This window comes from Strongylocentrotus purpuratus, unplaced genomic scaffold (genome assembly GCF_000002235.5).
Source record: "Strongylocentrotus purpuratus isolate Spur 01 unplaced genomic scaffold, Spur_5.0 spur5_scaffold_10, whole genome shotgun sequence".
In the NCBI taxonomy this organism is placed as follows: Eukaryota; Metazoa; Echinodermata; class Echinoidea; order Camarodonta; family Strongylocentrotidae; genus Strongylocentrotus; species Strongylocentrotus purpuratus.
Window position 1 is genome coordinate 60,001 of NW_022145595.1, and position 2,743 is coordinate 62,743.

Below are 2,743 nucleotides of genomic sequence, written 5' to 3' on the forward strand. Positions count from 1 at the left end.
GAAGAAGAAGAAGAAGATGATGATGAATAAGAGGAAGGAGAAGAAGAAAGAGGAGAAGAAGAAGAAGATGAAGAAGAAGAAGAAGAAGAGAAAGAAGAAGGAGAAGAGAACAAGGAAGGAGACCAGTTTTCAATTCTTTTTCAATAACGTAAGTGTCAGTTTTTAAAAGGAAGCCTGCTCTTCAAAATACAGGTAAGTCGTATTTTGTGTTTTCTCTTTGGCAATGGTTTTTGGAATAGGAGTGATATAAAAAATAAAAAAACTCTGAATCTGAAAATGATAACGGAAATCAATTTGGATATATTCCATAATTTAAAGGAAGAGCTATCGCATTCTGAAATTAATACACCTCACACTGCTGTGTACATCTAAAATAAGAAAAATATAATCAAATTGTTCATGAAAAACGATGACTAGCTCAATATTAAAGTGTGTAGCAGTGTTTCAACAAAATTTAATTTTATGAATATATCAAATAGTTTCATTTATCAATTTTTTAAAATCCTGACCCGTTTTGGTCCAAAATTTTACTCACTTTCTTTTTTATTCTTGAAAATATAAACGTAACTAAAGCCCGATACTTTGTTCAAGTTCTGAGCTTTTCTTTCTTTTCATTAAGGCCCGGCGGGAAAGCAAACAACTCTAAAGGAAAGCAGAAAAATCAGAGAAGCAGACTGGTACAATAATTATTTTGAACGTAATTGAACAAAAATAAGGACATTTTAAATCATAATCTTTATGCGTATGGGACCTTCAAATTTGCTGAATCGGTAATGCCATTGTTATTGTAGTGTCGGATATCCATTTTCTCCAACACGCAAAATGACTAAAATGTTGTTTTTTATTCAAAGTGTATGACTGGGGAGGGTCTTTTCTCCAGTCAGAAGACCTATAATCATGTCAATAATATACTGTCCAAATTAGTATTCATAATATATTTTGAGTAGTGCCCCAAGCGAGAAGGCACTTGGAATTTGAAGAAAAAAAAAACATTAATGATACTAATTGTGAACACGACAAACGAAAAAGTGAAAGTGAAAGTTCATTTTATTCAAAACCACACAAAACATGATTTCTTTTACATTAACAAAAATAAAATAAAATCCACTATAAGATTAGCATAGCCATAATGATGTCATATTCTACATATTTATAACTCTCTTATTTGTTGTCATTCCGTATATTTGTTTGCCTTCATACAAATGAATTTATTACATATAGTCAAACCATATATTGTTGTTTGTAATTAATTATTTTCATGTATCAGGCATAGATGTTCATTTTTATTCTGCCCTTTTCTTCTTTTCTAAGCGCATAGGGACTTTCTTTATGTGAGTGATAATTATGCGCTATACAAATAACGTTCATTATTATTATTATTATTATTAACCATGGACAAACTGAGCGTGCAGAAAATATCGGGCCGTTAAACTAGCCACAAACTCTAATACCAACGAGTCAATCCCATATGGTCTAGTGGTTAGGATCCGGCGCTCTCACCGCCGTGGCCCGGGTCGATTCCCGGTGTGGGAAGATATCTTTTTCATGATTTGAATGGCATTGTTGAGTCTTGGCGATAGACATTAACTTTTTAAAAAGCCGAAATGAACTCGGAGGTGATGGAAAATCGGAACCTTTCTCGTTACGCCTAGATATTTGTAATGATGTGTGTGCCCCGGGGGTGTTTCATAAAGCAAGTTACGCATGACTTTACGAACAACTTGAATATGAAGTGCCAGATAGAATGCCCAAAGTTTTTCCCTGATGTTTTAACAAAGTGTGAATATATTTCCAATAACCTCAATTGAATTATGTCAAAAAATATACCTTGCATTAAAAATGTTTGTTATAATAAGAATGTTAATCTATATCTGCACAGTCCAACTTTAGTCGATGCACTTCAAAATTATTTGAGCACCCCATTTGGCTTTTCATGTTTAACTCATTCGTAAAGTCATGCGTAACTTTACGAACAGTTTTATGAAACACCCCCCCCCCCGACCTCTTTCAAGGATAAATCTTATATCTATAATATTCGAACAAAGGGAGAACAAAATTTACCCTATGAACAAAGTGACATCATAGTGCAGTTTGTACTCTTGTAGGTTGGTATCCCGCTAAGAGTCCATGTAAAACAATAGGATGGGTGATGACGAAAAGTTAACACAAGGTATTTGTCAGCGGGTGAAAGTGGTATGCTTATATGGTAATACCTATAAGGCCAATGCAATTTGTGGAAATGGAAACGTAAGACAGTTACACATCCACATAATATAGTAGGCACAAGGCATATCTCGTTACAAAATCAATAATTTTGAGAAAGATATATATTTTAGAACTAATGGATACTTAAGATTGCATGTATCAATGTATTATTCAAATTATGAAGTACTGTAGTACATGATATTCGAGTCATTTTTCCAAGTGCTCGAACTTACGTAGCGATTCCACAGTGTCATGTTCATTACACGTATCTCATTGTATGTTATTTCTGTATTTGTCTTTTTGTAAATGCATAATTATATGTATTATTTTTCCACATTGTACTGTCCTGTGTATTCAAGTAGTAGCCTGGGACTGAATTTTTTTTAAACATGTTTTCTGTTAAATTCAATAAAATGAAGTATGGCAAAAACAATATTCCACTATAATGATGGTATAATGTCCCTATTTGATGGCAAAGAGCTTTGCAAAGCTTTATTTGGCTTTATCTCTGGCTACCGTCATCAGTGCAAAGTGCATT

At 33.3% G+C, this 2,743-nt stretch overlaps 1 non-coding gene across 1 annotated transcript; it reads left to right on the forward strand.

Annotated features, from left to right (window-relative positions):
- Nucleotides 1–1,462: 1,462 nt before the first annotated feature.
- TRNAE-CUC lies at nucleotides 1,463–1,533 on the forward strand. The gene has a single exon. It is a non-coding gene; the product is annotated as a tRNA-Glu (tRNA).
- Nucleotides 1,534–2,743: the final 1,210 nt, after the last annotated feature.